Genomic DNA, 14,625 nt, shown 5'->3' with positions numbered 1-14,625 from the left:
TGCCCAACTCTCTGGATGACCTGGTTAATGAAGGTGCACACTGCTGTTAAAGTAACAATTCAACAATTACCAGTATATTATCTGTCTCTGTAATGAATCTATTTCTATCCACAAAGGCAGGCTGCTCAATTTGAGGACATGGGGGCTTTTTCGGGCCTCATGAAACAGCTGCTGCATCTAGACAGGATTCAGAGAATCTCTACCCATCAAGCACTGCAGCATCCTTTCATCACAGTGTCCTACCTGACAGCCACCGGGACTGTTGATGAAAATAGATGCACTATCTGCTTTGATGATGGTCCCACCACAGCTCCATCTGATGGCATCATCACCTTTCAATGACGAAGATTTAGCTGCCTGGTCTTTAGATGCAGATCTACTGTTTCCCTTCTATGACGAAGAGCCAACTGCCTGCTCTTCCGATGGAGATCTACCATCTCCCTTCTATGGCGAAGATCCAGCAGCCAGCCCTTCTGATGAAGGAATAGCTTCTGCTTCATTTGATGAAGATCCAGCCTCCTGGTCTTCTGATGGAGCTTAAGCCAAAGACTAAAATGAAACTTATTTATAGGTCATCTGATGGCTTTCTTCATCTCATTTATAATGAATATCTAGGTATCTGTTGTTATAATGGACTACCATGTCCCTATGATGAAGGCATACCAAAAGACTTCACTGCCGTGGCCTCAGCCTCTTCTTGTCACAATAGAAAGTTGCTGAAGAGGATTCATAGATTTTTCAGTTTTTTTTTCTTGCTGCTGGTATACCACTATGCAGAACTGATTACATATTATTTCTAACTGCACTGTATGCTTTGAAAAGATTGCATTTTGTATTATATAAAATTATAGATTTTGCTTAACATTACACATATTTGTTTTGAAATTTTGGGCATCATTTTATCTTTATTTTCTTTACTTTTCAAGATTCTCATTCTTAGGGAGCAATCAGTTTTTATTATTCTCAGCTTACCACAGCTGTTTTTTTGGACTGAATTTTGGAAAGTCTACAATAACAGAAGTAACATTACAGTTTCATGTAATGTTATGTAACTGGGGTATTCTCTATTAAATGGTCCCTGCCCAACATCTCTGCCTACTATCCAATCAGAAGTCCATAAAGAGGACGCCCTGTCTGCTTCTGAACATGTAGAGAACAGGATCGCTGCAAGATCATGTGGCAACACAGTAGGAGTAGTTAGCTAAAACGAGGACACTTACAGGAGCTTTAATTAAATACATTATTTATATAAATAAATAATCACAGAGAACCACCCTGAGATCTGGGATCAATGATCAAACAATGGATGCAGTCTGAAAAGTGGGGAGCTTAATAAAATTGCCAATATGTGGGAAAATAACTGAGATTAAGAGTGGAACAGATAAGGAGTGGATTGGAGCACTGACTGTCACAACCAGCTCTTATCAAAACACTGATGCGAAAATCATCACAGAAGGCTGCTTGTCAACAGATTAGCAGAGTTTGTTAAAAATAATACTAATCAATAATCAATAGCACTCAACATCTGTCATCTACAAACTACTGCAACACAATGAGGATGAGCAGTAATAAGCAAGTATAAAGGCAAACATGTGGCGTCCATGTTTGTGTGTCTGTTTATGCATGTGTTTGTTTAAGTGAAAGCATGTAGACTATGTGGTTATGGTGATGTAATGGTTTACTAAAACTATTCAGACAGGTAGAAAAACCTTAACACCATCAAGACTTAATGGTAAATACCACTTCTTATTTGTACACACAGTTCATGTTAAAATCCAAGTGCTAAGAGGGTTTCATATGTTTAGTAATAATGTCTACAAATCAAATAAACATATACAAACATATACAAATGTATATTTTCATGGAATCTTTAATCATGACAGAATGAGAAAGGAAAAACAACAACTCTTTCCGCTAAATAAAATATTATTTTAAGCAACTCTTGAAGTTTTTAGTCAAGTCATGCAGTTGCAGTACTTTGCATCAGCTGTCGCAAAGACAAATTGCCACTTGCATCATCACAATGCAGAGCGACATTACGCTTTCCGATGACACATTTCAAACTGAAAACAATGTGTGTAAGGATTGTTTCCCCAAGTTGCACTCATCAGAGGGCTATTTAAATCCACTCATTCTATCAGACAGCACTTGTTGTCAAGGTGTAACCTGCTGTAACCACAGATAGCTTACACTACTTTTATTGCTGTCCTGATCATCTGTTGAAGCCAAAATGACACTTTCCATATACATATGTGCATAAAGGTCCACATAATGAAGGTTGTACATGTGGACTGGGAAAGCACTATAGAAATGCAAGTCAATTTTCCATTATATTTTGGAGTATGAGGTCCCACATTTCACTTTACCAATTCAACCCGACATTGTGTTCCTGAAAGGTACATTTTCTTTCATTTTGCCCTAAAACCTAGCAGATAACTTAAAGGAGTCCTTCTTCAGTTTAGCACTGCAGTCCCACAACAGACAAATGATTAACAGTTTGTAAAGAATATAAAAATGAACGAAGTAAAACTAGAGATAATTTTCTGATTGTATACTAGTCTTAAATATTTATAGTAAACAGCAGAAAACATGGAGCAGAATCAAAGAAATAGAGGTACAACTAGCAAGCGAACAAATGTAATGTGCATACATTACGATTGGCTGGTAGCAGATCTGAAGAGCATTGGACAGGCTTCAAGAAATGGCCTATCACACCAGTTCGCTGAGATGGATTCACTACCAGCTCAAAGTGTCCAGCAACGATTGAAAAGGTCACTCGTGTCTCTGCTGCACCCCTCAACGTCCCATACACCTTAGCCTCTAATCTGAATAGTGTGTGTGTGCTGTGCGTAATCTGAATAGTAATAAGGCTGCCTGATAGATTGATGCATAACAGCAAGGAGCATGCAGAGCAGGCAGCCTATTTTGGTGTCAACTCCCTTTATTTTCCACCTGGCCCCATTTCATTCAGCCACTTCAGATGTTACAGATCTGATACCAGGCTTTAAGGCAGGGAAATTACTTTGATCAAAGTTGTATTCTGTCGTTGCAGTGCGCCTGGCGGGGGGGTTTGACATTTCATTTTATACCCCTGCTTGTTTAGGCTAAAAGGAACATGTGTGATTTCCCTGCATACTCTCTGCTGTGTTCCTCTCAAAACCTGATCACAAATTGGATCTTTCACATTTCTGTCACCCAATGAATACAATTTTGATACTTGTATTAAAAAATGTAATCAGTTATCAATTCCTCAACGAATTCTCCCTCCTTCGGTAAAGGCTAGCAACACTGTCAGCCCCTGCCTAAGGTGACATGTCCTGGACCAGTTTTTTTTTCCACAAAACATATCCAAATGTTAGAGAGACAGTAAATATCTCAACAACATAAAATGCTGAAGTATTACCAGAATACAGTATCAGCACCATTTAACATTAATGCATGGTTGCCCAACATCAGTCCACAGCATTAAAAACAGCAACATGAAATGTCTTAGTTAGTCTGTAAAATCAACAGGGCCCTAAAGTTTCAACTGGAAGTGATGACAGGAAGGTCTGTGAATCATCAGCTGAGTAACAGAAACTTTGTTTCATTGTGTTGGACACCACAAACCGAACTACTTTACCTCTGTGGTACTGGGGTGTGATGAGAACTGTTAGCTATCACTTCCCTAAAAATACAACACAAAAAGTGGCCACATATGTAGAAGGCACTGTTGAGAGTTGAACTTTTCTTATTATTACCAGTTGTACTGGATAACAGCACTGGTGTAATTATCTGCGGCACTCGGCCTGCGGCCTCCTGCCTATGACCGAATCACACCAGTGCTGTTATTCAGTACAACCGCGTGACCACGAGTGTGATATTGCTTTTATACAACAGTTCTACAAGCACATTTTATTAGTTAACAGTAGTAAACCACAAGAGATTATGATTTGTTTATATAATTAATCATTGATTTGGCTCCGCCAACACAAATAATTCCATAACTGGAAGGGAGACTAGGCTGTTACCAGGCAACACATAAACAATTCCTAAAGATGTGCATGTGTCCGCTACTTGTATCATTTACATTTATCTGAATGTTTCCATTCATTGTGCAACCAATAAAATAAGAGTCCAGTGACAGTCGCTTTGGTGGCATGATGTGGGTTTCTGATGAATTAACAGTTCAATCAGAAAATTTTAGCAAGCTTTCAGACCTGCAAAACAAGTTTTTGTTTAGATATGTAAGACACAGTATCTATGAATCAAAAGCATCTCACCTATGCCCACTCACTGCCATGATCTCCCTCGCCTCAAGTCCCGCATCAGACAGTTTCTGTATGGCAATGTTGGCTTCATTTTTGCTCTTCTCTAATTTGTCGAGGTCGGCTGATGTCATATCAACACACCTGGTTTGCGCTGATGTATCCTGGCCTCTCTCCTTCCCTTCGTCCTCCTCTGAGTCTGACCAATTCATAATTTAAACCAATGGAATTTGTGGAAATATGTCCATCTTTGTGGTGCAAAGTTTGCCACAGTCCAAGACAAGTTCGCAAGTGATGTAACGTTAATTAACGGTAATTAGAACGTCTGCACAGTGGAGTGATATGTCTGTAAAAAAAGTCCCAGTGCGGTTGTACTCTATATCAGCACTCATGGAATGCCTCTTGTCCAATCAAATTACATGGTTGGATCTAACTGTTGTATAATTACTAATAATACATAAAATCAATTAAAATGATTGCAAAATAATATATAAAATATACCTGTCCTATGCCAGCCCAGTGGCCAGAGTAAAATGTTGGTATTTCATGCTTCTGCAAACCGCGTATATGTTCATATGTGTACATAATGTCATAAAAACACTCACATTACACGCAACTTGTCCAGGGAGTACCCTGCCCTCGCCCTGAGACAAGGCTGGGATTGGCTCCAGCAGCAACACCCCGCGACCCCATGGAAAGGGATAAGCGGTTACAGACAATGACATGACATGACATGACACATTACACGTAAATGAGCTGACACTCAAGTCCTGAGTTGGAGGGCATGTCAGCGAAGGTAGCTGCCAGTGAAGTTCGGACAATTTACAGTCGAGTTGGTGGAGACGGAATCAGCTGAGCCAAATCATGATGTTTTGCTGACCCGAACTAAGCGCTAGTGCCTAAACCTAACCAGACCATAAGCACAGCATAATAACATAAAATCAAACATATAAAACATAAGAAGGGAATTTGTCAGTGGTTTTCAGAAACACACATTGCCAACACTTATTTTGCCGATTGGGTTGACTTTACTCTGAAGAAAAAGACAAAGAGGTTATATAAGCATAAAAGGCCAGAAAAACTAGGTTAGGAATTATATACTTTTTTTGGCTGCCAACACAAATTATCTACATCAATCAAAGGGATCAGTGGAATTAAAAATCTGTTAGCTTGGTTCAACTAGCATCCCAGGAGCAAGTTTACCATCTTCCCCCTTCTTCCCCCTCGTGGACACAGCTCCATAGCCAGCAAGCTTGTGGCGCAATTACTGGGACTTGAGGAAGAGCCGTTAGGATTGAACTGTCCTTTAACAATTACCAGCCGCTGTGAATATTAAAATAATATTAAAATGTCTGCCTCCATCTGTGGTCCTGCTCTGATTGCTATCTTAACCTCTGACTGTGGGGGAGGCCCAGCAGTCCGGTCTGCTCAGAAACACCAACAAGACTGAGAGAAGCCGCACTTTAATTCTTCCTCCTGCGATTCCTGGATAATAGGGAGGCTGGATAATATATGCATGGCAGATATTACTGTCTGGACTATAATGTGTAGCCACACACACAGTTCTACATGCATGCACACACTACAGTGAACACACACATTTATTAATCTCTGCAACTGAACAGGATGGTTTGAGAGGGAAAGAGGCAATACAGGGCTATTATATTTGAATCATCATAGATATCTCTCTCCCTTTCTTTCTCTCTCTCTCAGTCCTTCACACACACACACACACACACAGTTCTAATCCTCCCTGATAGAAATACCGATGTGTCAAAGCCATGAGGGTAACTCTCAAATCAAATTGGGGGAGACAGAGGGCGGCAAAGACGGAAAGATAGATGTAAGGGAGGAAGGACAGAGGGACAGATAGAGAGGGATTTGAGACAGAGGAATAGATGGAACACGGGAGGGTAAGTCCAAGTAGGTTCTACACTGTTTAGTGTTACGTACAAAAAAGGAGGAAGTTAATTAACAAAGTTTCCTCTCCAGAGATGACATGACATATTGTTTTGCTCACATTCAACTTCAAACTGATATTAAAAGAAACCCTGAAACCCCCTCCCACAACACACACACACACACACAATATCACACAATATCTCTCTCTCTCTCACACACACACACACACACACACACACCTAGTTACTCACAGAACTTCCAAACGATAACCAGGATTCATCTCAGTTGTTGATAAGGATGTGACAACTTGTCCATTTCCACAGTCCTTCAGAGAACATGAAAACAGCACGACACAGATTAAATCAAATACAGAGATGGAACACTGGTCCACACACAGATGTACACATATCCACAAAACAATCCACTTAACTGTTGCAATGTAATAGTACAATACATATCTCAGAGGGGGGTGGGCTGTAATTTGCGGTGGAGCTAATAAATCACACAGATATTATGAGAGCAGGGATTGAGACAGAGGAGAGGAGAGAGACTTTTTAATTATGACTTAAACATCAAACTCAAAACACGTCTCAGGGGATTGTGCATAATGATTTCATCTCCCCCTTTTTGTCTTGCTCAAGCTGAGGGATCTTGATTTCTTTTTTTTTTACTATCACTATTTGCAGGATTAAATGAATCAACAAGACAAAGACACAAGATGCTGGTAACAGAGTCAGGGGAGGAGATGGCAACCTGAGGAACTTTCAGCTAAGCCCCTATCTCGTAAGAGTGGATTATAATTTCACATTTGGTATGCTTTGTGAACTCCAGTTCCACAAATTCCTCTAGGGGTCTTCACATGTGTATGTTGATGCCACTGATTCATAAAGTATATGCTCACAAAGCAAGTTATATTTGCATAAAGATGAGTAAAACACATAGGGCTGATACCAAGCAAAGGGATCGTTCACTTTCAGTTACTAATACTGACGTCATTCATTTCACATATAAAGGAATAAATATCGACTTTCACACTTTATAGTGCAGTCATGGGGAATAAATGTGTTGTTCTAATTGAGTAAAAGTGGTAATATGTCAACATTTAACTAAATCCTACTTCAAAAAAGTATTATTAGTAAATTGTACATGTGTTAAAATAAAAATTTAACTACTACATTAGTATTGCTAGTGCTGTATCAAATAATATGTTAATGACAGGAAACAAACAAATCTAATATAAAAAGATTTTCCATATCCTATGAAAACTTTTTAACTTCACGACATACTGTTAATGTGGGATCTTTAAGACAACAGGCCACAATAAAAGCACACACACACACACACACACACACACACACACACACACACACACACACACACACACACACACACACACACACACACACACACACACACACCCCTCTGCTTTCCCTCCCTCCTCAGCCACCATCCCTTTTGTTCCGCACACTCCTATTTATCACGGTGTGAAGGTTGAAAGAGATATTATTATGGGGTGTCGGGCTGGAGAGAGGAGACAGGGGTAGCCACACGGATCGCGTGGGGAGAACGCGGGGCTAATGACGGGAGGACAGGCTTGGTCAGTGGCCTGTGGTACCTGCTGGATGTGATAGATGGAGAGCAGAGAGGGAGGATGGGGGGGGGGGAGTCCTTTCTCCGCCAGCACATGTATTTTATTTTATTGTTTCTAGGAACTGACTTCATAGGATTTCTACCATGTCACTATGGTAGGTCTTAATGAAATGGGTATTTACATGTTGGCTGTACCTGGTTGCCAGCAGTGTTTGCTATTGTTCATGAACACGTGTTTGTGTATTAATTCTGTCTAGCTTAATTTAAAATATTCAGTGCTTTAAGCTTAAAAATATTATTCTGTTATTCTATTATTATGTATCAACAGTCATACATACAAATCTACATCTAACTATACAGAGTATACATTTTTGGAGTACCACCACTGCTTATTTAAAGTAACAGCAACATGTCCTGTGGCCGCCAAAATAAAGCAATACAATATTTATTTTTCTTGCTGCACTCTCAGCACTTTGTCTGTTGTTATAATGACTCACAAGCCAGCATCCACTACACTACTAATCACAGTAACCAACACTACTAGAGAAATACTTCAATGGTTCTTGTAGGGAGTAGCTTTTTCTCACAAGTCTGTTGTGCCACAGTGGTCAAAGGCAAGGCAGGACTTACCTGACAGGGGGGCTCGCATTAAAATCAGATCAGCTTCCCAGTCAACACCCAACCAGACACAAGCTCACCTCCTTAAAGTATATTTTTTTGGCCTTTCAGGCTTTATTGACAGAACAGCTGAAGGATATGATAAGAAACAGGTTGAGAGAGGACACAGCAAAGGGCCCCAGACCGAGACTTCAACCCTGGACAGCGAGGACAAAGCCACTGTACATGGGACCCCTGCTCCACCCACTGAGCTAAACGGCACCACTCGAGCTTACCTTCTGACTTGCTATACAAAGTTCACCTTACTTCATGTACCAACTATTCCCCCGGAACTGCTTTGCCGATTGGCACGGGCAACATTTGATAAGTGAATGAAGCTGCGCATTTATTCTACAATATAGGAAGAGAGCTGGGGTGGATGGATGTCCACACAAAGGACAGGACTTTGACACCAGAGGATAGGGATAACATCCTGAGTCGTGGGACACCAGACAATGACAAACATAACCATATGTAACAACATAAACATAACCTTGTAAAGTTTTAATAATACTGTAGTTACTATGAGCTGATTTGTTTTTTGGCGAAAAACAAATGAGACACAACAGGTCATTCTGTATCAACATGTTCAGTTTAAATATGTTGCAACATGCCAAATTATATTGAATAATATTGACTCATACAGAGTATGGAATCTGGAAAGCATTATGTTTTTAAATATCAGCTGGTGCAAATTAGTGGCATAGAAATGTAATTTGTTAATTAACCTTGGCATTGGACTTTGTGAGGTGTAATATTGTCCATGGATGTAATACGAAGATAATCCGAGGCTGCCAGGTGCCAGATTTGCTCTGTAACAGTATACATTTCTGCAAGATGTGGCCTCAAGGTTTGAGATAGATGCTAACCTAGTGAATACATACTGTGTTTTCATAGTAAATATTCCAAAACAAAATCTCAGACTGTCATGCCCAGCAAGTAATCCAGCCTCTCTCAAAAGTCAGAGGGGCAAACGAAACAAAAAGCTGAAGCTGAAAAAAAAACCAACATAAACTGGAAGCCCTGTTGCCTGATAGTGATATAATAAGGCATATGACTTTATAACTAATCCATTGCCTTTGTTTACCCTGTGTACTTAAGAAAAGTGTTTAAATGGAAGTCATTTCCATTTTTTGTGCAATACAGTATTTACAAAATGTTTCAAGTGTTAATATTTGACCACTCTGCTCTTGCTATAATGACCCAAATGTAATAAAATCAGTGTTTTCCCCATCTGCTTTGTATGGCCATTTGTTTGGTGCAATTATATGCCTTCTGCATAATACTGTATTTACATAATGCTTCTAATGATAATATTAGGCCACTTTTGATTGTGCTTTTGTTATTAGCACCAAAAGAGCTGGACAAGAGAAACAAATTGCAATAATTATCCGTAATGAGTAATAATCATAAATATTTGATCAAAATAAAATCTTCAGCTTCTTCTCAGGAATGACAGTGGATGGGTTAATTGTTCAGAAAAGCGGCATTTATATTCGTTTGTGTTATGAAAAATTAAACACAGCAAAATTCATTAAGTATGCCATTCGTTTAATTTCACCTTCTACACTTTGTAAATAAAAAAAAATACATTACCTTTCCCCCGGCTCACACACACAAGTGCAGCCTTGTCTAGAAACAATCTAACAAAGAAGGCAGATGAATATAAAGGCTGGATATCAGACTATTCATCACTAGATGATTACCCGCTGACAGCAGTAATTGAAAAACACTTATTGGAGAGGTTGGGGAGGAGGGCTGGTTCAGTCCCATCAGACAAAATAACCCTCCGAGGGTAAGAGCAGTCTAAAGGTGATGATAAATGGACATATTTTCAAAAGCCAAGCTTCAGGTCTGTCTGTTTTTTTAATATCTCAGAAACATACCTCCCTGATGACAAATAAACCTTCCCTTTAGCGACATTCAAAAAAGTCAATTCTGCAAAAAGTGGAAGCAAAATCAACCCTTTTAAGGTTATGTATTATTGTTCTAAACAAAATCTTCTTTTTTCTAAACATTGTATACATGTATTTATCCATCATAAACAAAAAAGTCTTTAAGCACACATCACACCAGAACATAATGTACTAGGGCTGGGCGATAAATGGGTAAAATCCATTAATTCTAGTTTGATTTAAAAAAAAAAAAAAAAAAATCTCTTTATTTTGCAACATTGCCAATAGTTCGTTCCTAAAAAGGCACTGTCTCGACAGTAGTTTGGTTCTGTAGCGTCAGACCTCAAACATACTACGTTCTGCCGCAAAGTCTCTTTAAAGGCTGTTGTAATTAACGTCAGCGGGCCAACACATTTATTTCAGCATCTCAAACAGTCGCGTGCATCACAGTGAGACACTTGTTCGCTACGAGATATACGAGGCCATGGCAGCCCACAAACAACCACTAATCATTTAATCATCGTGTATGAGAAGAAAGAGGCTGGACAGTTTTTTATGAATGCAGTCATGTTGCATATCGCTAAAGATATGCTGCCCGTATATACAGTGGAAAAGCTGGGGTTAATCCACATGCTGAAAACTTTCGTCCCCAGGTATGTGCTACAAATCCACAACGGGGAATGTCTCAAACCAGAGGTAGGAGACAGGCTCGCCTTCCTGGTCAAAAATGTGTAAAACAGACAGCAAGCACACACCTCATGTCCTGTACATCTACCAGCATGTGATGTTTACTACGCAGTGCATGCAGATGTTTAGTTTAGTTTACATATCTTCAGGGATATAAAATAGTGTGTGTAAACAAAAGGTACCTGTTGCAAAAAAAGGATTTAATGAAAGTTATGTTCACACTTTATCAGTCCCCATGGGGAAACTGATTTGTTTTTATAAAAACATGCAATCTGACATATTAAATTTATGTTTATTAAAGCATTTTTTTCAAGTGAATTTGAAGGTGCACTGTTTAAAATGGCAAGGTAATTTTGTTTACAATAAAAGCATTAAAATAAAAGCAATGCTTTTAACAATTTCTTTGTCATTTGTAGATTGTTTTGAAGAATGTAAAAAAAATTGTTTTACAATTAAAAATCGAGTTTGGTGTGAAAAAATTGAAGATTAAATTCTTAGGCTGTATCGCCCAGCCCTGTAATGTACAGGCTTTAGTTCCAATTAACTTCAAATATCTCAGCTGTTTGCTTCCACCTTGAGAGTAAAGAACTTTAGTACTTATGACTTAACACTTTGGCACACAGCCAGTGTTTCAGTACTTACATCTGCATATGAATGCTGGTCTAGAAAGGAAAGCACTAGAAGGGAACAAAAAGATCCAACTGGGTTTGATTCGATGTTATACCAAAGTCATCAATATAGTCTGTCCAAAGACTTTTGGCCCCAGGTTCACAGATCATTTGACACTGATGTTTTAAACCTTTGATTTATTTTAATCATGTGTTTCTAAATAAATCCCTTCTCACTTTAACTGAACCTTTGAAATCTGAAAACACAATCAAATGTAATTAGGTAATACATAATAACAACATAATGCCTTTCACTTTTCTGTTCACAGCCAAGAGTTATGTTTGCCTTATTCTTTCCCCTACATTCATTCTTTCTTTTTCTATCTTTTTCTTTCTTTTCCTTCCCCTGTAATATTTCATGCCCTCCTATCCTTATATTACGTGTCACACTTGGCTCCTGTGCTAACATATCTATCAAGATGCTCTTACTTAAGATGCCATCCATCTCTGAGAGCCAGCTCTCCCTGATATTCAACACAGCCAATACTTAACACTGCTTTTTAACCAACTAAGACATCATCATTACTTTGAGGGATCGGCTCTCTCTGGGTGGAGTTGTCCTCCTATTTCATCCCTCCTTCGCACATTCTTTCGTCCTCTCCGCAACTCCCTCCTCCCCTGTCCCTTACTCTGTCATTCTCATCTCTTTTATCTCTCTTGAGAGGGTTCGATCACTTTATGTCCTGTCCTCTGCAGTGTCTTGTCCTGTGTAATGAGGGTCTTGTACCATTACATGCCTGCAGTGTCCTGTCCCGTCTATATCTGTGTCTTGTTCCATGTAATGTGTGCCCTTCATCAATAGGAAGCTATTGTCTTGTCATGCGACATCTTGTGCGTGTATGCACTTATCAGAGAAGCACTTATTGGATAGTCTTCATTATATACTCTTGGAAGAAATTGGAGACCTATGCAAGCACAAGCACTGTAAGGCAACAGGGCTGACCACTGCACCACTGTTGATTTAGCTGATTTAATTGTGTACTCATGTTATGTGCAGGCACAAAACAGAAGACAGGGGAAAAAAAGAACAGTTTAAGCAGAGTAAAATACAAGTCCATAAAAGTTCAAATATTCCTGACTGTTCACAACTTTTATGGCTAAGAATCATTAGACCTTATCTATCATTTTTATGTAATTTATTGACACCTTGCCTGTAAGGTTCATCAAATCATGCCACAATGGTGGTTAATGTCTTTTTTAACTAGAAACATAAATACAATCTTTTTCATCCAAAATAAAACGATTATTTTAAGGGAAAACATGTTCTAACCTAACGTCTTATCTAGTGTATGTGCTGTATCTAATTTACAAAATTAACCTGTGCCAAAAATAACTTTAAAATACCAAAGCACAACCATCATGTGAATCCACTACAGTCACACTATGTTTGAACATCTACAGGCTCAACACTAACACCTGCCTTGGGCAGAAAGAACTATCTTTGGATGCATGAAATGCCTCAAGCATCTGAGTGGTGAGACAGACTCACACAGCAGGAAAAGCTCTGCTTTTGAACACTGTATATATAATTTGGGGTCACTTAGAAATATCCTTATTTTAAAGAAAAGCATTGTTTTTTTATAGAAGAAATGGCCATTAAAAGATAACTTTTTTTCTGAAACTCGACAGTCTATTCCTGTTCTGAGAAATCAAGGCTATTTCATGCAAGAAATTGCCAAGACACTGAAGATTTCCTACAACAGTGTGTACTACTCCCTTCAGAGAACAGCACAAACGGGCTCTAGCCAGAATAGAAAAAGAAGTAGGAGGCCCCGGTGCACAACTAAGCAAGAGGACAAGTACATTGGAGTCTCCAAATTGAGAAATAGACACCCATTAATTGGTACCAGCAAAACGCCAGTCTCAATGTCCACAGTGAAGACGTGATCCCAGGATGCTGGCCTTCTAGGCAGAGTGGTAACGAAAAAGCCATATCGGAGACTGGGAGTAAAAGGAAAACATTAAGATGGGCAAAAGAACACAGACATTGTACAGAGGGAGATTGGAAAGTGTTATGGTCAGAAAAATCTAAGTTTAAGGTGTTTGGATCACACAGAAGAACATTTGAGAGATGCAGAACAAGTGAAAAGATGCTGGAGTAGTGCCTGACACCATCTGTCAAGGATGGTGGAGGTAATGTGATGGTCTGGGCCTGCTTTGGTGCTGGTAAAGTGGGAGATTTGTACAAGGTAAAAGGGATTTTGAATAAGGAAGGCTATCACTCCATTTTGCAACACCATGCCATACCCCTATGGACAGCGTATGATTGGAGCCAATTTCCTCCTACAACAGGACAATGACCCAAAGCACACCTCCAAACTATGCAAGAACTATTTAGGGAAGAAGCAGTCAGCTGGTTTTCGCTCTGTAATGGAGTGGCCAGCACAGTCACCAGATCTCAACCCTGCTGAGCAGTTGTGGGAGCAGCTTGACTGTATGGTGCGTAAGAAGTGCCCATCAAGCCAATCCAACTTGTGGGATGTGCTTCAGGAAGCGTGGGGTTAGGGCTGAACATTATTTTGTTTTCTGATCAAAATTGCGATTTCAGACAAGGCTGTCATGTGCTGTGTCAACTATTTTACAAATACATGCTGTCTCCCTACCATCCTGCCAAGCTCACCAATCAGAAGTGGCATGCTGCTCGTGGACAGGTCACGCTAGTCAGTACAGCCTGCTCCACCTGCTCTTTTTTTCTAAAATGGCTTCAGCTGGACCAGAAGCGGAGTTTGGGGATCTAATCACCAATAAAAACAGCACGTGTGATTTGGGAGTATTTCGAGTTTGAGGCTGCACCACAAACAGGTACTGTGCAAAACCTGTCGCGCTAAAGTTGCAACATCCAGCGGAAACACAACCAATTTATACCAGCACTTGAAAAATCACCACGGGCATTTGCATGACGAGTGCATGACAAAAAAGTCCGGTGAAAAGTCTAGCGAAAATGATACTCAGTCAGGCCCATATTAGCAAACAGACTAC

The 14,625-nt window shown here is 39.5% G+C and overlaps 1 protein-coding gene across 8 annotated transcripts in view; it reads right to left on the bottom strand.

Moving 5' to 3' along the window:
- Positions 1–14,625, bottom strand: part of LOC119010966 — a 62,847-nt gene that overhangs the window by 30,098 nt on the left and 18,124 nt on the right. For 4 of the 8 annotated variants that reach the window (XR_005072096.1, XR_005072098.1, XM_037083639.1 and 1 more), the window contains exon 3: positions 6,401–6,474. The exons of 3 other annotated variants lie outside the window; for them this stretch is intronic. The gene's annotated coding sequence lies outside the window, so the exon portion shown is untranslated. Of the gene's footprint in view, positions 1–6,388; positions 6,475–14,625 lie in introns of all 8 variants that reach the window. One more of the 8 variants, XM_037083637.1, reaches the window with a different exon arrangement.

Source organism: Acanthopagrus latus, chromosome 21 (assembly GCF_904848185.1).
Source record: "Acanthopagrus latus isolate v.2019 chromosome 21, fAcaLat1.1, whole genome shotgun sequence".
In the NCBI taxonomy this organism is placed as follows: Eukaryota; Metazoa; Chordata; class Actinopteri; order Spariformes; family Sparidae; genus Acanthopagrus; species Acanthopagrus latus.
Note: the sequence above shows the minus strand (reverse complement) of the source record. Positions and strands in the feature narration are given on the sequence as shown.